The 23,473-nt window shown below is 44.2% G+C and overlaps 1 protein-coding gene across 3 annotated transcripts in view; it reads right to left on the bottom strand.

Moving 5' to 3' along the window:
* The window catches only part of GHR (growth hormone receptor), a 546,779-nt gene that overhangs the window by 388,846 nt on the left and 134,460 nt on the right, over positions 1–23,473 (bottom strand). The gene's annotated exons all lie outside the window — the stretch shown is intronic.

Here is a 23,473-nt window from a genome sequence, read left to right on the forward strand (position 1 = left end):
AAGACCTCATACACTGCTTCTGCATGGGTAAAGGGCCTCCAGTTGTATAATTCTGTACCGTGCAATCTCCTTTTCAGGTTCTGCATAGTTGGAGAAAAGCTGTAATGGCTTAAACACCACACTATCACAAGTTCAGATTCTGAGCAATTTAGAAAACAAGATAATGGCACTCACATTAGCTAAAGGGTAAAAAAAAAAAAAAAAATGTATTGGCTAGCTCAGTCTAAGGTTTCAGCGAGTGATCCTGCCTAAAAGGAAACACTTACTGCTGTGTTGTTTTCTTTGCTAACCCATGGTGCTCTGAAAATTCATTGCCATGCATTACATGTTTAGTATAAATGTTCATAAATAAAAATAAAACAAAATCTGTTTTAGTTTCCCTTTTGCTCAAATTCTGGAAATACTGCATTAGATTTAAGCCCATCGTTTTTTGCTTCATTCATTTAAATTATCAATTTCTCAAGTACTTTCAGCTCTGCAGAAAATTTTTAGTTGAGACAAATAACTATGTGCTGATCAGACCGATATGAAATGTCTGAATTCAGCTCCAGCATAATCAGGTTACTGAGCAGATAATAAAGGTCATTCATTCTTATGCGGTGTGTGTGTAGACAGGACGTATTTACATATAAGTGCATAGCTAGCTGCTGCCATAACACTTTGGAGGCTATTTGTCTGTGTTTTCACACAAGATTCACAGATTTGCATCTAAGATTCAATCTGATAAAATGTGCCAATTATAGGTAAAAATGATAAATTGATAACTTAAAGTATATGCAAACCCAGTTAATAAAATCGCATATAACTTGTAACAGGTTAATGTAATTGCAAAAGAAAATGACATTATTTTTAACATGAGGCTTTGATTAAAATAACAAATACTGATCCACAAAGGTCTTTGCTTAGTCACTTCCTGTGATAGAAGGTCACACTCTGTTCTGTCCCACATCTGTATTCCTGCATTGTCAGCCTGTCACATGGAGACTACAAGTAGCTGTATCCAATGGCCCAATGTTGACACCATCAGGAAACCCACCCTGAGAAATGTCATTGGTGGACCCTTCCTTGCCTGGCGCATGTGGTTATGGAAAGATCAGTAACCACCATTTGTAAATTAAAATATTAACTGTTCTTCCTGCTGTCATATCCATACTCTTCTAGTGCACATAATGCCTGCGGTCATAGTTTCTACAATTCTCTCCTGAACATACTGCCCCTCCTTTGGACTGCTCTACTGCACATACTGCTCATTGACATACCCTACACACTCCTTTCCTGCACATACTGCCCATTGACATACCCTTTGCACTCTTTCCCTGCACATACTGCCCATCGTCATACCGTTCTCATTCCTTCCCTGCACATACTGCCCATTGTCATACCCATCACACTCCTTCCCTGCACACACTGCCCATTGTCAAACTCTCTCCACTCCTGTCTTCCACATACTGCCCATTGTCATACCCTCCACACCCGACTTCTGTATCTATTCCCCCCCCTACACTCATCTACAAAAGCAGACCGTTTACCCTCTACACTCTTCACTGCATATATAGCTTGCTGTCTTACCTTCCGCACTCCTCTCCTGCATATACAACTCACTGTTTTACCCTCTACACTCTTCACTGCATATACAGCCTGCTGTTTTACCTTCCGCACTCCACTCCTGCATATACAGCTTGCCGTCTTACCCGCCACACTCCTCTCTTGCATATAAAGCTGACTGTTTATCCTGTACACTCTTCTGCATATACTCCTCTTGCTGTCTTACCCTCTACACTCCTCTCCTACACATACAGCCCACTGTTTTACCTTCCGCATGACACTCCTGCATATACAGCTTGCCGCCTTACCCTCCACACTCCTCGCCTGCATATATAGCTCACTGTCTTACCTTCTGCACTCCTCTCCGGCATATACAGCTCACTGTGCACTAAGCCACTTCTTCAGCATTGTTCATCTAGCCTCAACCTTTCCCGTTCTGGAACAGGCACTCTTTTTGCTAGTTACTTTAAAAACCAAAAGGTGTAGAATTCAGTGATGTGCTCCTTTAAAGGTCTATTTATTGTTCCTCCAGCTGTTCCATGCACTAGACTGTCAATACAAGGATCTACAGTTATTTTTCCAGAGCAAAAAGCTTCAACTATCACTGTCCGGAGCAATTCTGAGTGTAATTGGTGACTGTCAATTCTTATCAATGACACTTTAAAACATTAGCTCTATGTGACGGACAGACTAAACAAGTGGTATGCTGATAATCCTGACTCTTACAAAATGGTCCTAAAATCTGTATAGTAAAAAGGATTATGGTTTCATGAGTAAGGGAAGCAGTTTGGTGTAAACGGTTAACTATTTTTTTTTTTTTGGGGGGGGGGGGGGGGGTGGAAAGTGAAACTGCTGTGAATCTGCACATTTCTAACTGAGCACATGTTGAATAATTATATTAGTTGAGGTTACCTTTAGTGAAATCTGCCTGCCAAAAAACTTAGCAGCGGAAATATGCAAACTTCAACTTTTCCTACAAATGCCAAGCTAAGTTCTGCCTTCTCTGCCTCCTAAAGGGCCAATAGAAAGGCACAGAAGAGAGTAGGGCGCATTTTTAAAGAATTACATTAAAGTAGTATTAAACCCTCAGTATTTTTGGTCGGTTTGAGCACAATAAAATAAATGTTCCCCACTAAACTATTTGTTTAACTGTTTTACACCAGCATTTGAAGTTTACAGTTTTCAATGCTGCTGGCTCCTGCTCTTTCAGTGCTGCTTCCCTGAACTTCTGGTCTTCACAGGAGTGGACAGTGGACAATGCAGTCTGCAGCCAGTCTGGTTGGAAGAGGGAGGAGACAGGGGGAGGGAGGAGCAGGAGATTGCTTGGCCATCCTTGGCTATAGGGCTGTGTGTTTCAATTTAGAGCCAGATTTAGACCTTGGGGGGCCCGGGACACTATAGGTTTGAGAAGCCCCTTATATACAGAGATGGTTTACATTCTCAGTGATGGCCATACATTTTTAAAATGCATGACACAATGTCATTCTGAGGTCACACATGCCCACACACATACACACAGTCATGGTGCTCTGTGTGGTTTGCTTGAGCTGCCAAAATTCATTTTTGAAAAACAATACAACATACCAGTCCAGTGTTTTACAGATGGCGGCTGGTAGAATATTACTTCCCAAGCAGCGGGAGTCAATCACAATCAGTGAGCTAATGAGGAGAGAGAGAGGGTGGGGCCAAGACGCGGCTCTGTGCGTAAATGGGTACATAGAGCAGTGGCTCATGGGTGCACCTGCTTGGGTGCCCCCAGAGCAAGCTGCTTGCTCTGGGGGCATTCAGTGGGAAGGAGGGGCCTGGAGCGACGCCAGGGGACCAGAGAAAAGGAGAATCAGGGCTGCACTGTGCAAAACCACTGAGCAGGTAAGTACTGTATAACAAAAACAACAAGCATTTACTATTAGTTTAAACTACATTTAAATTTACAAGTTTATCTAAGACAATCCGGTTCACTGGGTGACAATGCTGCTATTTGATTTCCCTGGAAAACAAACAGCAATGTTTGGAAGGAAATGGAATAGCAACAGACCTAGTGGCAGGATCAACATGTAATACAATTATATTATCTAGGGACCTCAAAAAATTTTAAACTTCAACTCCGGGCACAAAATCCCTGATTCAAATATATTCCTCAATTGACACAAAGGATATATTTTTACTTTGTGTACCAAATGACTTTGCGAACTGTAAAAGGAATGGTGACATCATCACTGGGCTGTACATAGCCTACACAGAGAGCAGAGCCGTGGGAGGAACATACCAGGCTCCATCCACTGCAGGCTGTCTGCAAAAAACTACAGGAAGGGACAGAGACACGACCAGTCATCCTGCACAAGGAGAGAGAACAGCAGTACAGGAGAGGAGCGCTATAGAAAATAATTGTGTTACTAAACCATATATAACAAAACTAGCATACCAAGTACAAGTATATTAAGTATATGATACAACATTTAAAGTCCATTGTGCATATAACATTTTTTTTTATGTTTGACTGTGATAGTTCAAAAAACAATTAGAGTGAAAAGTCCCGTTATGGAATGCCAGTGCTATTCAAATAATTCCCGCAGCCATGACAATCCATATATAGATCACCTAGTTGTGAATATCCACCACCGGGAAGGGTAAAGCATTTACCGGACTGTGTGGACTCAGACACCAGTGGCATGGAATCAGATTAGCTGGTATAACTGCCCCAGATGATGTCTAAACAGATGAAACGCATCGCTTTGAGTCCTATCCAGGCCAATGTGTGCTACATGTCAATGTAACCCTACTAGTTGGATGTTTTGACAAGCGTTTTAAACCTCTGTTTTGATGTAAACGTTTTTGTAATTTTTAAAATAAATTAGTCTTTTGCAGTTTTACGCTATGTGGAGGTGTTTTTGTTTATACGAGTTTTTGGACCATATGGTGCAACCAGGAGAGTGGTAACTCTACAATAAGGTTAAACCGTGAGATCCTCTGAGCCACCCTTTGGACCATCTCCCAAGAGATTTATATTTAAACCAGCTAACCTAACCCGGTGCCGCTGGTGTCTGAGTCCACACAATCCGGTAAGCACATTACTCTTTTCAGTGGTGGATATCCACAACTTCGGGATATACAGTACCTTGAAAAAGTATTCATACCCCTTGAAATTTTGACATGTTACAAGCAAAAAACTTAAATATATTTTACTGGGATTTTATATGATAGACCAACACAAAGTGGCACATAATTGTGAAGTGGAAGGAAAATCATAAATGTTTTTCAAAATTTATTACAAATAAATATATGGAAATAAAGTGTGATGTGCATTTGTATTCAGCGCCCCCCCCCCCCCCCCAAGTCAATACTTTATAGAACCACCTTTTGCTGCAATTGCAGCTGCAAGACTTTTTGGGTAGGTCTCTACCAGCTTTTCACATTTAAATTTTTGCCCATTCTTCGTTGCAAAGAAATCGCTTAAGCTCTGTCAGATTGGATGGAGAGCGTCTGAACAGCAATTTTCAAGTTCTTCAGATCCTGTTTTGTGCCACACAGAGTTTTGCATTTAGGCCAAATAGTTCAATTTTGGTCTCATCTGACCAGAGCACCTTCTTCCACATGTTTGCTGTGTCCCCAACACTTCTCACAAACTGCAAATGGGACTTCTTATGGCTTTGTTTCAACAATGGCTTTCTTCTTGCCACTCTTCCATAAAGGCCAGATTTGTGGAGTGCACAACTAAAAGTTGCCCTGTGGAAAGATTCTCCCACCTGAGATATGGATCTCTTCAGCTTAGTGGTCATCAACCCTGTCCTCAGGACCCACTAACAGGGCAGGTTTTATGTATTACCTTGGGGAGATGCAGACTAGAATACTGCAATCACCCGGCAGCAAATTATATCACCTGTGATGTGTTTCAGTTATCTTGCAAACCTGGCCTGTTGGTGGGCCCTGAGGACAGGGTTGATGACCACTGCCAGCTCCCCCAGAGTTACCATGGGCCTCTTGGCTGCTTCTCTGATTAATGTTCTCCTTGCCCAGCCTGTCAGTTTAGGTGAAAGAAAATGATTGTACGACAGAATAAAAAAAATTGTAATTGATGTCATGTGTTGTAGTGTATTTCTATTGTAATTTTGTATAAGAAACATTTTCGCGTTTGTACGATCAGATAATATGGGATTAATTGTCGTGATCGGCTCTCAAAAGCTCTGTACTAGCGATCTGATTATTGTACAATTGCTTCAAAAGTGGTATTTTTCACCTGATTTTCGGATTATGTGTATGGACCATAAGATTCTCTAAGAAACGTCTGAGGGCTTCACAGAACAGCTATATTTATACTGAGATTAAATTACACACAGGTGGACTCCAGGGCCGTCTTTAATATTGATTGGACCCTGGGCAAAAAATTTCTTGGGCCCCCCCCCCCCCATGCAATTTCGCTTTCCACCTTCTCTGAGACATACAATAAATAGCAGCTAGACTTAAAATCAGTTTACTGTATCAGTTGCCAGAGGTTACAGCATATCATTACTGCTTACTGACTGGTTGCTAGAGGTTACAGAACTCCTTAAGGCTCACTGATTAGTTGCTAGAGGTTACAGCACATTTCTGCTTGTTGATTGGCTACTAGAGATTACTGTACAGTAATACTGCTCACTGGTTGGGATAGGTTACAGCACATCTTCTCCTCACTGCAGGGGGGAAGATATACCTATGAATGCTGCCTTTATTTACATATCAATGCCGTTGGCCTCAGCTATTTACATATGCATGTCACTGCTATTTACATATGAATGCCAGTATTTACATGTAAACACAGGGTCTGCAGCATTAGTAGCAGCACTTCACACTGAGATGTCCCTTCAAGGGACAAGGGAATGTAAACTGGGATAGTTGGCAAGTATGAGGCAGCTGCTTTGGGCCCCACAACAATGACAGGGCCCTGGGCAGCTGCCCCTTTTGCCCTGCCTTAAAGACGGCCCTGGTGGACTCTACTAATTAGTTGACTTCTGAAGGCAATTCGTTCCACTAGATTTTAGTAAAGGGGCTGAATACAAATGCACTGCACACTTTTCAGATGTTTGTAAAAAAAAAAAAATACTTCCACTTCACAATTATGTGCCACTTTGTGTTGGTCTATCCCAATAAAATAAATACATTTAGGTTTTTGGTTGTAACATGACAAAATGTGGAAAATTTCAAGGAGGTATGAATACTTTTTTAAAGCACTGTACATATGGTATGGATTGTTGTGGCTGCCATCGGCAATTATTTGAATAGCACTGGGATTCCATAACGAGACTTTTTGGACCATAACAGTCATATATAAAAAAATAAAAATAAATTGTTATATGCACAGCACACTTTAAATGTTGTATCATATTGTACTTGATATGCTAGTATTGATATACCATATTTATCGGCGTACAACACACATTCATTTTAAGAGGGAAGTTTCAGGAAAAAAACCCGTAAATTTTAAATAAAGAACTTTGAAGCAAAATAAGGGTTAGTGCCCATCTGCAGCCTCATCATTGCTATCAATGCAGCCTGATCAATGCCCATCTGCAGCCTCATCAGTCCACATCAGTGCAGCTTCACAAGTTTCATCAAGGCAGCAGCCCCACCATTGCCATCAACGCAGCAGCCCCACCATTGCCATCAAGGCAGCAGCCCCACCATTGCCATCAAGGCAGCAGCCCCACCATTGCCATCAAGGCAGCAGCCCCACCATTGCCATCAAGGCAGCAGCCCCACCATTGCCATCAACGCAGCAGCCCCACCATTGCCATCAAGGCAGCAGCCCCACCATTGCCATCAACGCAGCAGCCCCACCATTGCCATCAACGCAGCAGCCCCACCATTGCCATCAACGCAGCAGCCCCACCATTGCCATCAACGCAGCAGCCCCACCATTGCCATCAACGCAGCAGCCCCACCATTGCCATCAACGCAGCAGCCCCACCATTGCCATCAACGCAGCAGCCCCACCATTGCCATCAACGCAGCAGCCCCACCATTGCCATCAACGCAGCAGCCCCACCATTGCCATCAACGCAGCAGCCCCACCATTGCCATCAACGCAGCAGCCCCACCATTGCCATCAACGCAGCAGCCCCACCATTGCCATCAACGCAGCAGCCTCACCATTGCCATCAACGCAGCAGCCTCACCATTGCCATCAACGCAGCAGCCTCACCATTGCCATCAACGCAGCAGCCTCACCATTGCCATCAATGAGATTCTCAGGAGGCGATTCTCACTGTATGTAATCTGACGGCGCTCGTCCCGTCCCCCTCCCTGTCCCCTCCGAGGCAGCTAAAATTGAAGTACTGGCGAATAACACGCGCGCACTATTTGCACCCGATTTTCATGGTGAAAAGGTAAGGGTTATATGTCAATATGTCAATAATTATTAGGGGCGGCAGAGTGGTGTAGTGATTAGCACTCTCACCTAGTAGTAAGAAGGGTCGCTGGTTAAAATCCCAACCACGACACTACATGCCTGGAGTTTGCATGTTCTCCCTGTGCCTGCGTGGGTTTCCTCCGGGTACTCTGGTTTCCTCCCACAATCCAAAGACATGCAGGTAGGTAAATTGGCTTCTGTTCAAAATTGGCCCTAGGATATGAATGGGGACCTTGGATTGTGGGCTCCTTGAGGGTAGGGACAGATGTACAGGGATGGGGACAATTGTAGACACTCACTCAGGTTGAACTGCATGGACTGGTGTCTTTATTCAACCTTACTAACTATGAAACTATGAATAAATATAATATATATGGTTTACTAACACTAAATAATTTTCTACAGCACTGCACTTTTATATCACATATTTTTTTCACAATCGTATTGCTAGCAGCTGCATCCTTTGAGACTATTAGTGTGATATTCTCATTAATAGAAGAACAGGAGAGGAGCCTGAACAACTGTGCAAGGCTAAAAGATTGGGGTACAGCTTTAGGCAAATAGTAAATAAGGGGACAAAAATATTGGCAACAGGAAAAGAAAAAAGAATTGTAAAATAAAAACACTTCCCCCACCCTTGTTCACTACAAAGCAACATAAGGAAGAGTCAAGCGCGTAATCTAACTTCAATTTGCCAAAAATAGAAAAGCCTGATGTCTAAGTTCACTATGCAGGCTGAATCGATTCCAGGTATGATCGCCCCTAGGAGTGCCGGGAGCACAAGCTTCAGCTTGTGTTGGGTCAGCTTGCTCTGTGGCACAGTTCTGTATCTTCCATTAGAATAGGCAATCACTGTACACATGTGTTGTTTTATCTATCATATCAGATGGAGGGAAACACTAACACGTGTGGTGGGGTAAGTAGAGATGTTTGCACTGAGGGTAAAGACATATGGATATACATTATGGTTCCTATAAAAATGTATCACACCATGTTGTATTGTCATAGAACACACCACATCTAAAAACTGGTAGGGCTACAGAATATTATACATTTTGGTCTTAAATAAAAGAAAGTCAAAAAAAAATAAAAAAAAATATTAAAGGTCTTTCATTTACATATACTTTAAAACCCCACTCCGCAGAAAGAAAAAACCCTCCTTTGCAGTGAAGGTTGACGTTTGAAGGGGTTGTAACTGAAAAGATAATAGTGGGGTCATAGGGGTAACTGGCTGGTATTGCTATCGAATGCCACATATAAACAAATTAGAATTCTCGTCGGAAAGGCTCTGATGGTTTTCCTGAAGGAATTCCGAGGGGATTTTGTTCAAGCTGTCTTGCATACACATGGTCACACCAAATTCCGACCGTCAAGAACGCGGTGACGTACAACACGTACGACGGGACTAAAAAAAGGAAGTTCAATAGCTAGTAGCCAATAGCTTCCATCTCGTAGTTGAATCTGAGCATGCATGAGTTTTTGCGTGTCGGAATACCCATAGAAAGTTTTTCCGTTGGGAAAATTGAGAACATGCTATCAATTTTTTGCTGGCGGAAATTCGGACAGCTAAATTCCAATAGAGCATACACACGGTCGCATTTTCCGATGAAAAGCTCTCAGCGGTCTTTTGCTGGCTGATATTCCGATAGCATGTATGCAGCATTAGGGTATTGATATTGATGTAAATGATCTGGTTTCTGGGCTTTTACAACAAAGAGGATCTCCACAATCTCCTTGTCTTGTAGTGTAACATAACGGGAAATGATATTAAAGCGCCACACCACTGCTAAAAGGTCCAGATACAATTTTACTCCATTAAAAGTAGCGAACACAGTTCAGGGCTCCAAGAGTGCCCCCTTTCAACAAAACTTGACTGACCTCTAAAATGTGTTGCCTACTTTTCGGATTGTCCCCCTGACTTTTATTGGAATAAAGTTGTATCTGGACCTCTTAGCAGTGGTGTGCTGCTTCAATTTCAATTCAATTCTCCTTTGCAGCGGGTTGCCTTTTCTGGGGTTAAAAACTTGTCTAGGAGACTGCAAAAAGCAGTTTGACTTTTCTGATCCCCCCCAATCTCACAGTGCAGAGGGAGTCTGTGGGAGCAGCAGATCAAATAAGTAAAACTGCCTTTTGCAGACTCCTAGACCTGAATGGTTATTTAACCTCTACAGTGTGGGGTGCACTCCGCTGCAAAGAGAGAATTTTTTTACTTTTTACGTGATTTAAACTTCAAAGTCCCCAATATTTACCTCTACTTCAAAAATCCAACATTCCTTAGCTAACATTTTCTACCTGGGTTATTTTAGGTGCCAGGCTGTGGCTGTCTTCATTGGCCGGTGCATGCTCAGGAATTCAGTCATGCCAGCAAACAAGAGCTATGCTGTAATGTAAACAGTGCTGCTGCTCTTGCGCAGCTCAATGTACATTTCAAAGAAGACTGAGCAGACAGGTAGGTTTCCCTTATTGAAATAAAAAGCCTGTCTGCTCACATTTTTTTTAAATGAGACTTTAGTTCCACTTTGGGAATGTGATTTTGTCCTTAGCCTACATGAACAGATCTGAAGAGCATGTTAGGTATAATTGATATTTTATTTTTATAATATATACTGTATGTGGTATTTCAACCTATTTCACCCTCTGCCTGCTCTGGGTTTAGGGCAGCTGCCCCACATGTCACAGGTCTAGGCTGTGACAATAGTAGACGCTCCAAAATACAGTATTTAGAAAGGAAGGCAAGTTTCATGTATAGCTCCTAACTGTCCCTGATTTCGAGGCACTGACCCTGATTTGAAGCAATGCCCCTCTGTCCAGCTTTCCTTCTCATTTGTCCCTCATTTTGGTCTGATCCATATAGTTGTATAAAAAAAAATGCCTTTTTGGACAAAACGCGTTGGGCCAGGTACACCATTTCCAATACTGATTTTTATTGAACTGTGATCACAAAGTAAAGTTTTTGTTTCATCACTCTAAAGGAATGTAGGAACTTAAGTTCGGAGTGGTTTGGCATATTGCAAGCAGACTTTTTTGTGGCATTGGTGCAGCAACAAGGACCAACATTTTACAAATTCTGCCAAGTGTATGTAAACCACAGGGCTGGTTGAGTTAGCCTTAGAAGCTGTCAGGTCTCCTGGAGGCGAGGTGACAGGTGCACACCGTAGGGATCTAGAGTGCACCGCAAGGTTGTGGACCCTACGGCTGACTGCTGCAGACGGGGGACAGATCCCACTGGGGTTAGAGCGTAAGATTCCCTGGGGCGCGGAGTCTAAGGCCGCGTACACACGCGGGGACTGTTCGGCCAACTTTGTCCGCTGAACAGTGTTTCGGCGGACAGTCCGCCCGTGTGTGGGCGTTCAGCGGACAGTTTCAGCGAACAGTCCGCTGAACAAGGTTTTTCGGAATTTTTTTTTTCGGAGTTTCAGCGAACAGTTCCCTCGTGTGTAGGCTTGTTCGACAAACTAAGTTCCGCGCATGCTCAGAAAGGATTTACACGCCGAAAGTTATAATGCAGTGTATAGGACGTCGTATTTTTCGTCCCGTCGTACGTGCCGTTCACGTCATCGCGCACGGTTTCAGCAAACTGTTCGTACGTCGTGTGTGGCCATGTCCGTCCATGCTAATTTTGAGCGGACTGTTTGCCGAAACTGTTTGACGGACAAAGTTGGCCGAACAGTCCCCGCGTGTGTACGCGGCCTAAGAGCCAGCAGGTGTTCACCAGTGCCTCTGGTGGTGAGGATGGACTTGGCTGCAACTGGCTCCAGGTCGCGACCCCCAGGGTCCCCCAGCTCACACCCACAGTAGGCAACAGGAGGATAGGGATGGTGAGGGACAAAGCCAAGGTCGGGGCCACAAGCAGACAAGAATAGTCGGGTACAAGCCAAAAGGTCAGGATCACAGGCAAACAGGGATAGTCAAGACACGACAAAATCGGTAACAGAAAACAGTAGCAGAGCACACGGCAGGAAACAGGAAGCTAACACACAAAGGAATACACAATGGTTGATCAGCACTGATGACCTGCAGTGCACAGGTTAATATAGGGCTCCCTGATAGGGCCTGGGGTGGAGCCATGCTTAGAGGAGAGGTTATAAAAACCACCAGGTGGAAGTGGCTGGCCTCTTAGTCTGAAGACATGAGGGAAGATAAGCAAACACAGGAAGATCACTGCATAACCATGACAGAAGCCCTTTTAAGCTTTGAGGGGTATCTATATCCTAAATCCTATTGAATTCCTTCCTAAGCTTCCAAATATTACCACTATGGATTTGGTTCATGTACACAGACAATGCTGCAGGACACGGTCTGGGGAATTCAGTAAAGCACTATCCAGGGTTTTCTGGCACTATGACCATTTAAAAAAGCCTGCAGCAGATTCAAACACCCCTACCTCCCATTTCTGTAACTTTTGTAACCAACACATGCAGCAGATTCAGGTAGTTCCCAATAGCACCACTTTTACATTAATGCAACAATAAAAATAATGAAACTGGAGGCAATAAAGGCCAACTCTAACTTAGCATACACAGACAAGCACAGTCCTTTCGCTGTAGTGTAGCAGAGTGGCATATTTTCTGCTGCCGTTGCTGTCCCCCGCTGGTTGTCAAGGACGCTGTTGGCCTTCAAGCAACCAGTGATGCGTAAGTGGGCGGAGCCTGTTGTGGACTCCAGACAAAAATTCTGTCAGGTCCGCTCTTGCCTTGTAATTGACAGCAGGCAGTGGGCAGATTCTATAGCCAATAGTAGGCTGCTATTGGCTAAGAATCCAACCACTGCCTGCTGTCAATCACAAGAGTAGAGGACTTGATGGGGAACTGGTGTCTGTGAATCACCATCAGGCTCCATCACCCCAAGGTATAAAACTACCCACCGCTGTGCTGTCTGACAGCTGCAGCAACAGGGAAGAAGCGCAGCTGCACTGAGGGTGGAATATCGCCTGTACTGACATTTGCCGCGTGGAGGAATGTTGGAATTCTAAAGAGTGTCTTTAACACTCTTCACACTCTTGTGTGTGATCATCACGCCTCGGTTAAAGTATGTTTGCCACGGCAAGAGGTATGTCACTGGATAACATTTTCATACAGCATTCATAATATCCATAAGCCCTATAGTTTATCGTACTGCAGAGTTTAAGCCTTTCTGGCCAGGACCCAAACAAAGTCTGTGAATCCGCTTCCACAACCATAGTTTAGCCTTTAATTAATAATGAACTCTTAATTATGCTTCTAAATGAAGAATAGTTTTGTTAAAAGCCCAATGATTAGCAAGTTAGAGAGCAGTACAAAACACTAATAATTAGATGAGTGATAACTTGTTTATTGGTTGGTATTACAAAAACCGCATGCAGGCGGCTATAAGGCCACTAAAAGTCCTTGCTACCTACTTTCCTTTCTTTATTATCAGTAAGCTTGGCATACTTCCATCTGACGAGAAGCTGGAACTGCTCCATCACTAACTACTGTGGCTGGCCTGTAACTATTTGCCTGCTATAGCAATTTTAAGTTGATCAGTTTAGTTTTAGGATGGCACTGCCGTATGAGATTTACAATAGTTGCTTATTATCCCTAGTGGCCATGTCTACAGGTAATCATAAGCATAAGGCCGCGTACACACGCGGGGACTGTTCGCTCAACTTTGTTCGTCAAACAGTTTCAGCGGACAGTCCGCTCAAAATTAGCATGGACGGACTTGCCCACACACGACGAACGAACAGTCCGCTGAAACCGTGCGCGATGACGTGAAACGGCACGTACGACGGGACTAGAAAACGACGTCCTATACACTGCAATGCAACCTTCGGCGTGTAAATTCTTTCTGAGCATGCGCGAGACTTAGTTTGACGAACAAGCCTACACACGGGCGGACTGTCCGCTCAAACCAAGTTTCAGCGGACAGTTTTACGGAATTTCCGAAAAACTTTGTTCGTCAGACTGTCCGCTGAAACTGTCCGCTGAAGCCCACACACAAGCGGACTGTCCGCCGAAACACTGTTCAGCGGACAAAGTTGAGCGAACAGTCCCCGCGTGTGTACGCGGCCTTATAGATAGATTCAATAGAAGTAGATTGACTCACAATCACTAAAATAACATATCAGCTTTAAAGTGGATGTAAACCCTCACATATACCCAGTGAAGTGAACAGCCTCAGATGATACACAGGGATGAAACAAATCTCCCTACATAAGTTTTACTTGTATATCTGCTGTCTTCAGCTTTATATACTGTTTAGAAAGTGCACATTCCGAAATTTTCTCTTCCTGTTCAACACTGCAGTGAAGCCTGGGCATACAGCCAAGACAGATGATTGGAGGAAAGGCACACACCCTCTCTCCTCATAGATAGAGACTTTCAGAGCTGATCTTGTTTAATTCAGAACTCTGCTAATCTATTGATAGCATCCTCTCCAACACAAAACTCCTGCTGCTTTTATCATATGTGATGGAGAACTGGTCAGGAGTTATCAGGCTGATAACAGAAGAGTGACAATTTTGAAAAATAATATTTTTTTTCTTTTTGCTATAATATCCAAAAAAATAGCCAATATGTATTCTGCTGCATATTTTTAGTAAAAAAATAAATAAATAAATTGATTGGTTTGCCCAAAAGTTATAGCATCTACACCAGGCTTTCTCAACCTTTTAACCCTAGAGGAATCCCAAAAATAGTTTTCAGGTCTCGAGGAACCCTTACTAAAACCAATTCATCAGGGGTCAATAGACCAATGCCCCTTATGCTGGTGGTCAATAGGAAGAATGTTCCCCTTTAAAATGGTGCACAGAATGCCACCCTTAAAGACAGTTAAAAATATATTTTGTGTCATACTGCTGGCTTTACCAAGTGATGCTGAACCTTGAACTCTGTAGGTACGATCAAAAAGGTGGTTCATTAGCCACAGCTCAAGGAACCCCTATAAACCTCTGGAGGTACCCTAGAGTACCCTAGAGTTTGCTCCCTTTGTGTTTCAGCCAGTCCCTCTACTTTCCCTTTAAAAACGGACCACACTAGACATGAAAGCACAGCGTGGTCAGTTATGTTGGCTGTACTGGGAACTCAGCCTGCTCTTCTCCAATGATTAGACATGTGCTGATGGCTTGACCACCCCCCCCCCCCCCCATTACACAGCCATTAACTAGGAAGTGTACTGCTATTTTATACGTTATCACTTATAAAAAAAAAGGAAAAAAATATATATTTATACAATTTTTTTATAAGTACAGTATACACAAATGCTTTGTTTTTCAGTTCCATTTTAAACAATGGGTTGTTTTACAAGGTGAGGGATCCCATATACTTTAATTTTTATTATTATTATAATTGGATTATGTTGTATACCCACGATCCAGGTGGTGAATGTCAAAATGAACCCCCATCTGATAAACCTAGGCAGTGAAACAACCCCTTGTGTTTGATTCTTCATTTCTTTTAAAAGAAAACGGGTCTAAACAAATACCTTTCTGTATTTTCTAATGGCACACATGTTTAGAACTCGTATTATAGCATCCTAACAATTTTGGCTCAGTCTCCCAAGCTTGGGAAGAGGGTGGTGGGTGCCAAGCCTAACATTGGCTTTATTGAGACCACAAGAGGAAGAAAGTCAGGTCTGTGCAGGCCCATAATATTGTATCGCCATGCCTGTCTAGGAAGCAAAGCTCATAAAAGAGCTAGGGGATCTACAGATTTGCATTTTTTTTTTTTTAAAGTAGACTGCATCCTTCAGACAGACACAGCATCTCTTTAAATGACATCTAGTAGTAGTTAGTCACATTCAACTAATGTTGAAGATGTTTTATAGCTTATTAACTTCCAGAATTTTAGAATTAGGCAAGTTCTCAAGCCGGCTTCGCCACAACGGGGAAGGCATTGCAGGATATGTTTCTAGTGGGCACATTATTTTAGGTTTTGTTATATTAACAGAATTGCCCCTATGAGGCTTGGTTCACACTGCTGTACGGAGCGGCTCACAGCACCGGTCCAGTGCGTCCCTATTCACCATTTCATGTCTGATTACGGTCCGAATTTTTGCCTGATTTCGGCCCTGAACCTGAGCCAAAGAAGCACAGGACTCCTGTGCAATTCACTTTGGAGCTGCTCCGGAAATGTGTGAACCGGCTCCATTGAGAGCCTGTCCCAATCCCCTGACATGCGAATTGGATCAAGAGAAATAAAAAAAAACAAAAGGTTTTAATCAATTTAGCCCGATATGTATTCTTCTACATATTTTTTGTAAAAAAAAAAAAAAAATCGCAATAACCGTATATTGATTGGTTTGCACAAATGTTATAGTGTCTACAAAATAGGGGATAAATTGATGGCATTTTTTTTTTTAATAGCAATAGTAATGGCAGCGATATTTTCATTGTGACTGCGACATTGCGGCGGACAGATCGGACACTTTTGACACATTTTTGGGACCGTTTGCATTTATACAGTGATTAGTGCTATAAAATCGCACTGATTATTGTATAAACTGGCAGAGAAGGAACACTAGGGGGCGATCAAGGAGTTAAATGTGTTCCCTCACCGTGTGTTCTGTGGGGAGATGGGACTGACTTGGGGAGGCTGTTCCTATATACTATATACCCTGACAGGACGGGGAGATATTATATATATATATATATATATATATATATATATATATATATATATATATATATATATATATATATATATATATATATATATATATATATATATATACATATACATACACACACATACATATATACACACACAGTATCTCACAAAAGTGAGTGCACCCCTCACATTTCTGTAAATATTTTATTCTATCTTTTCATGCGATGAGATATATATATACACACACACACACTACCGTTCAAAAGTTTGGGGTCACCCAAACAATTTTGTGTTTTCCATGAAAAGTCACACTTATTCACCACCATACGTTGTGAAATGAATAGAAAATAGAGTCAAGACATTGACAAGGTTAGAAATAATGATTTGTATTTGAAATAACAAACTTTGCTTTCGTCAAAGAATCCTCCTTTTGCAGCAATTACAGCATTGCACACCTTTGGCATTCTAGCTGTTAATTTATTGAGGTAAGCTGGAGAAATTGCACCCCACGCTTCTAGAAGCAGCTCTCACAAGTTGGATTGGTTGGATGGGCACTTCTGGCGTACCATACGGTCAAGCTGCTCCCACAACAGCTCAATGGGGTTCAGATCTGGTGACTGTGCTGGCCACTCCATTACCGATAGAATACCAGCTGCCTGCTTCTGCTGTAAATAGTTCTTGCACAATTTGGAGGTGTGTTTAGGGTCATTGTCCTGTTGTAGGATGAAATTGGCTCCAATCAAGCGCTGTCCACTGGGTATGGCATGGCGTTGCAAAATGGAGTGATAGCCTTCCTTATTCAGAATCCCTTTTACCCTGTACAAAGCTCCCACCTTACCAGCACCAAAGCAACCCCAGACCATCACATTACCTCCACCATGCTTAACAGATGGCGTCAGGCATTCTTCCAGCATCTTTTCATTTGTTCTGCGTCTCACAAACGTTCTTCTTTGTGATCCAAACACCTCAAACTTGGATTCATCCGTCCACAACACTTTTTTCCAGTCTTCCTCTGTCCAATGTCTGTGTTCTTTTGCCCATCTTAATCTTTTTCTTTTATTGGCCAGTCTCAGATATGGCTTTTTCTTTGCCACTCTGCCCTGAAGCCCAAAATCCCGCAGCCGCCTCTTCACTGTAGATGTTGACACTGGTGTTTTGCGGGTACTATTTAATGAAGATGCCAGTTGGGGACCTGTGAGGCGTCTGTTTCTCAAACTAGAGACTCCAATGTGCTTATCTTCTTGCTTAGTTGTGCAACGCGGCCTCCCACTTCTTTTTCTACTCTGGTTAGAACCTGTTTGTGCTGTCCTCTGAAGGGAGTAGTACACACCGTTGTAGGAAATCTTCAATTTCTTTGCAATTTCTCGCATGGAATAGCCTTCATTTCTAAGAACAAGAATAGACTGTCGAGTTTCAGATGAAAGTTCTCTTTTTCTGGCCATTTTGAGCGTTTAATTGACCCCACAAATGTGATGCTCCAGAAACTCAATCTGCTCACAGGAAGGTCAGTTTTGTAGCTTCTGGAAGGAGCTAGACTGTTTTTAGATGTGTGAACATGATTGCACAAGGGTTTGCTAATCATCAATTAGCCTTCTGAGCCAATGAGCAAACACATTGTACCATTAGAACACTGGAGTGATAGTTGCTGGAAATGGGCCTCTATACACCTATGTAGATATTGCACCAAAAACTAGACATTTGCAGTTAGAATAGTCATTTACCACATTAGCAATGTATAGAGTATATTTGTTTAAAGTTAGGACTAGTTTAAAGTTAGCTTCATTGAAAAGTACAGTGCTTTTCCTTCAAAAATAAGGACATTTCAATGTGACCCCAAACTTTTGAACGGTAGTGTATATATAAAAATGAAAAAGAAAACAAGTCCAATAGTGAAAACAATCAATGATTAAGTTCTGCAAATAAAGTCCTCAAAAGTGCAGGAGGTGTTTCCAAACTCCACAAGGGCACCAAAATGGAACTAACTTCTGAAAGAGTACACCAAAGATCCAGGAGACTAACAGTGAGATTGGATGCTTACCAGGCTCAGATGGCTTTCAAACAAGTGAAAAGTGAACAGCCCTTTAGGGGTAAACCCCACACAAACCCACCATGAATTATGGGGTAGCACTATGGTTGCCGCCAGTGCCAGAACAAGGTCATCCAGTGCCCAGGGCTTAAATGCCAAACAGCACCCCCACCTCCCCATCTCCCCTGCCTCCCGGTGAGGTAGCAGGTGGGGTGGGGTAAATAGCAATGCGTGCAGCGCGTCTTAAAAAAAAAAAAAATATGTAACATATGAGTTTAACAGCAGGGCACATTCTATCCTGCACTTAAATATGGAGCTCACAGTGATTTAGAAAGAAATTCACCAGCATCAGTGTAAGGAAAAAAATTACCCTGCGTTGGTGGGGTCACTGGAATGAAAAACGTGGTGTGAACCTAAAGACTGATTTGGTGGTGGTTTGAAGAAGGAGGGAAGCTGGGAAGGTGGGGGCTCTGTGGGGTGCATTTATCTAATGCCACGTACACACGACCGGACTTTTTGAGGGACTAGGTCCGACGGTCTTTCCGACGGACTTTCGGCGGAGTTCTGATGGACTTTCCGAATGAACGGACTTGGCCACACACAATCACACCAAAGTCCGACGGATTCTAACGTGATGACGTATGACTGGACTAGAATAAGGAAGTTCATAGCCAGTAGCCAATAGCTGCCCTAGCGTCGGTTTTTGTCCATCGGTCTAGCATACACACGAACGGATTTCTCGGTCCAGCGGAGTTCCGGTGGAACACATGTTCTATTTCTAAAGTCCGCCGGATTTTTGGCAAGCAAAGGTCCGATGGAGCCCACACAAGATCGAATTGTCCGACAGGCTCGTACCTTTGCTGTCAAAAAGTCCGGTCGTGTGTACGCGGCATAAGGCTTTGTTCCCAGGTGCAGCCAGGGGGTAGTAAAACCAAGTGGGTGACCCGTGGCTTTATCGGCCCAGACCCGGACACTAACATGCTCCTGCTCATGGCTATATACATGTCAAGGAAAAACGTAAACATCATATTACTTTTTATGGACGTTGCCTGCACTGGACGTGGCTAATGCAGTTCTAAGGGACCAAGCCACTGCTGTGCACATGTTTTTGTCATGGTAGTACAGCAGTATCACCCCCATTAGGGTCACCAGAGTCACCCCCTCACATTAAGGTTACCAGATTCCCCTCAGCTGAAAAGAGGGTCCCCAGAGATCCTTCTCACATCAGGGTCCCCATGGATCCCTCTCACATCAGGGTCCCCATGGATCCCTCTCACATCAGGGTCCCCATGGATCCCTCTCACATCAGGGTCCCCATGGATCCCTCTCACATCAGGGTCCCCATGGATCCCTCTCACATCAGGGTCCCCATGGATCCCTCTCACATCAGGGTCCCCATGGATCCCTCTCACATCAGGGTCCCCATAGATCCCTCTCACATCAGGGTCCCCATAGATCCCTCTCACATCAGGGTCCCCATAGATCCCTCTCACATCAGGGTCCCTAGAGATCCCCCATACAGCAGGGTCCCCAGAGATCCCCCATACAGCAGGGTCCCCAGAGATCCCCCATACAGCAGGGTCCTCAGAGATCTCCCATACAGCAGGGTCCTCAGAGATGGTCCATACAGCAGGGCCCCCAGAGATCACCCATGCAGCAGGTCCTCAGAAATGTCCCATGCAACAGGGTCCTCAGATCTCCCACACAGCAGAGCCCCCAGAGATCTCCCAAACAGCAGGGTCCTCAGAGATCCCTCATACAGCAGGGTCCCCAGAGATCTCCCATACAGCAGAGTCCCCTGAGATTGCCTATACAGCTGGACCCCCAGAGATCTCCCATACAGCAGAGACCTCAGAGATCTCCCATTCAGCAGGGTCCCCAGAGATCCCCCCATACAGCAATCAGCAGGGTCCTTAGAGATCTCCCATACAGCAGGGCCCCCAGAGATCTCCTATTCAGCAGGGTCCTCAGAAATTTCCCATGCAGCAGGGTCCTCAGATCTCCCACACAGCAGAGCCCCCAGAGATCTCCAATACAGCAGGGTTCCCAGAGATCCTCATTCAGCAGGGTCCCCGGAGATCTCCCATACAGCAGAGTCCCCTGAGATCTCCTATACAGCTGGACCCCCAGAGATCTCCCATACGGCAGAGTCCCCAGAGATCTCCTATACAGCAGGGTCCTCGGAGATCTCCCATACAGCAGGGTCCTCGGAGATCCCCCATACAGTTATCAGCGGGGTCCTCTGAGATCTCCCATACAGCAGAGTCCCCAGAGATCTCCTATACAGCAGGGTCCTCGGAGATCTCCCATACAGCAGGGTCCCAAGAGATCCCCCATACAGCAGGGCCCCCAGAGATCTCCCATGCAGCAGGGTCCTCAGATCTCCCACACAGCAGAGCCCTCAGAGATCTCCAATACAGCAGGACCCGCAGCGATCCTACTTACTATGATCTGATTCTTCTTTGTGGAGCTACAGGACATACACGAGGAGGCTCGGAGACATGGCACTAAGCCAGGCAGAAAGTTACATTCTTCTCCTACTCTGAAGGCCAGGGCTGGAGGGCGGGGCAAGCACCTGATTGGTTGGTGAGACGCCAGAGGTCCTACCAACCAGCCACAAGCACAGATGGTGGACAGCGGCAGGGGAGGTGGATGCAGAGTCTGACAGCAAGCAAATTTTCACAGACATGGGCACTGCCGCGCTGTTGATGAGGATCACGGCTGCAGCAGATACTGAATGGGCAATTGTAAATGGAATCCAGTGGTAGCAGAGGTGGGGTCTGGGAACTGTGACAGCAGGGATTTGGTGAAGCTTGCAACCTGGCGCTACCTCCCCCCCATCCTCAAAAGACTCCACCCAGGGCAAGTTCCCCTCCTGCCCCTGCCTTGTCCTGGCCCTGGTTGCTGCCCAACTCCAACTTCACTCTCATTTGGAAGGGACATGTAAAACACAAGCACTCGTGGTGTGCTATGTCCTTATATAACATTTGACTAAAATAATGCACTCACATTAGATATAAAATGAGCCAGCATCAAGAATCATTAAGCTGCAGCAGTAAAAGTTATGCGTGGTGATGTCACATTAGGCAAAGGCTAACGCGTTTTGTCATACGTTTGATGTAGTTAGGGACAAGGCAGTATTTGTATGCAGACTACTCTAAGTAACACCACATGCAACACCCACCTGTAATACCGAGCCTCCATGATTGAAATTACTAAAATCCAATGAACAAAAAAGGGGGAGTCAAATAGAGGCAGGACGGGGAAGAAAAGAGCTTGATGATACTGGACATCCTCCAGCCAGGAAATAAGGAGGGCTCTGACTTGTTACAGTTTCCAAAGCACACTGGGAGATGCTCACAGTGTACAGTAAAATCCAGTAGGCAATTTCAGTACAGGAGAGGAGCCTGTACTACTGTACAAGACAGAAGGTAAGGCTAGAGTTCAGCTTTATTCCTTTTTAACAAAGATATAACTGGATAAAACCTTCGGAGCTCCGCTTTAACTGGAACAAAGGCAGCATTCCACCAGGCCGCTTTGGTTCTTACAGTTACGTCTCCCCATACAGTTTGATAATGTTACAGGAAATTATGTAAGGCTCTACTAATCCCAGACGCTGATCGCTGAGGATGTGCAAGTCCTAACAGAAGAGGAGAAGGTAACGTTGTCTCACTAGGTTAACATGACTGACACATCATAAATCTCCTTGCAAATTTTTTTTCCATAATACATGTACGAGAGATTGATGGTCCTACACGATCTGCAGTACAGTATGTCCTTAATGTGTGGACATTTCTCAGAACAATGTATCTTAAGTTATTTATCACACGAGCAAACTTGTATAACAGTGATCGTCGCCTGCAGCCAAACACCATGAGAATCACATACAGAGAGCCCCATGGAGTCTTTATTCCTACAAAAGCTTTTATATCCCATTGCAGCATTTTTAACATGATTTATGACTGAAACAGTTATAGGTTTACACTTTTATGTGGAAAATTGCTGATTTCCCAAAGTTATTTGCTTAACATCCAAAACCACTTTTAATGCATCTCTGAAAAATGAACAAAGCATATCTTTCTATAGTGTGTATTTTCCTTAATCCAAAGTACCAATTGTCATTTCTTGCTGCTGTCTGCATTAGCAACTTCTGACAGTCTATGCCAGAGGTGTCAAACTCCGCTTCAACGCCGGCTGCATCAGCATGTTTGCCCTCAAAGGGCCAGTCGTTTCTATAAGACTAGATGTCTGGAGCACCCCAACCCCCCCCCCCCCCTCCCTATATCAGATGTCAAGAGCCCCTCCACCATCAGAACTCAAGAGAGCCCCAGCCTTCCTTACATCACACTGCACCCCCTTACCTCATGCTGCTGCCAGGAAGAAGCTGAGGGCGGAGATGGGAAGCAGAAAGTGCAGGGTCTGGAGGAGGACCAGAGGAGGGTTGAGGTCATCTGCTGGAGTCTGCTCAATGCTGAGACCAGGAGAGGCAGATAGGAGGGGGTGCTGTGGCTGCGCAAAGAGGCACAGGATCTGTAGTAGGACTTCTGTCCTCCTATCTGCTGCCGACTGGTGAGAAGGGGGAATGGGGTAGAGATGAACCCGTTTGCCACTGCACGGCAGAGGAATTCTGCTGCCAACTTCTGAGACAAGGTGGGGACAGGAATGAGGGGGATGCAGGAGAGGTGTGAGAACCGCATTAAATGGCCTGGCGGGCCACATTCAGCCCGCATGCGTTGTGTTTAACACACAGGGACCAGATGGCTTGCACCCAAGGGTACTTAGGGAGCTCAGTCAAGTAATTGCCAGACCATAGTTCCTAATTTTTACTGACAGTCTACTGACTGGAATGGTACCAGCTGATTGGAGAAAAGCACCAATATTTAAAAAAGGACCAAAATACATCCCTGGGAATTAGACCAGTTAGCCTAACATCAAAAGCATGCAAGCACTTGG

Source organism: Lithobates pipiens, unplaced genomic scaffold, assembly GCF_037356315.1.
Source record: "Lithobates pipiens isolate NorthernLeopardFrog02 unplaced genomic scaffold, aLitPip1_a1.2 Scaffold_3, whole genome shotgun sequence".
NCBI classification, from domain to species: Eukaryota; Metazoa; Chordata; class Amphibia; order Anura; family Ranidae; genus Lithobates; species Lithobates pipiens.